Source organism: Mastomys coucha, chromosome X (genome assembly GCF_008632895.1).
Source record: "Mastomys coucha isolate ucsf_1 chromosome X, UCSF_Mcou_1, whole genome shotgun sequence".
NCBI classification, from domain to species: Eukaryota; Metazoa; Chordata; class Mammalia; order Rodentia; family Muridae; genus Mastomys; species Mastomys coucha.
In genome coordinates this window covers 75,734,847-75,735,653 of record NC_045030.1, presented here as the reverse complement: position 1 = coordinate 75,735,653, position 807 = coordinate 75,734,847, and positions in this window count along the sequence as shown.

Here is an 807-nt window from a genome sequence, read left to right as displayed (position 1 = left end):
GAAATATTATAAGAATGTGTGTTCAGCAGCCAGTCCCACAACACCCAAAGGAAACTCCACTTCCAGGTGCTCTAACACACCCAGAATCAAAGGTGAGGAGGACCTGACATCTGTCCCAACACTGGGAGTAACTGGGACAAGCGACACAAAAATGCCACCAGCCCAGTGGCTCAGGTTCCTTCTGGTCCCACAACATCCACAGGAAGCTCCATTCCCAGGCACTCTAACACACCTAGGATCAGAGGTGAGGAGGACACAACATCTGTCCCAATACCGGGAGTAACTGGGACCAGCAGGACCCAGACTCATAGGAACTCTGCCAGCCAAGTGGCTCGGGTTGCTTCAGGTCTGTCTGGGCCAGCCGATACCCTGAGCAAACCTTGAGTGCAAACTCTGCAGCCAATCCCAAAACACCCAGAGGAAGCTCCACTCCCAAGTGCTCTAACAAGCCCAGGGTCACAGGATCCCAGGATCCCAGGATCCCAGGATCCCAGAAACAGCTTGACTCTGAGGAGTTCTGACACAACCAGGATCACAGGAAGGACAGGCTCCAGTCAGATTTAGCAAGGGCAGGTAGCACTAGAGATAACCAGATGATGCCAGGCAAGCGTAAGAATATAAGCAACACAAACCAAGGTTCCTTGGCATCATCAGAAACCAATTCTCCTACCATAGCAAGTCCTGGACACACCGGAAAAGCAAGATTTGGATCCAAAATCCCTTCTCATGACGCTGATAGAGGACTTTAAGAAAGACATAAATAATTCCCTCAAAGAAATACAGGAGAACACAGGTAAACAGCTAGAA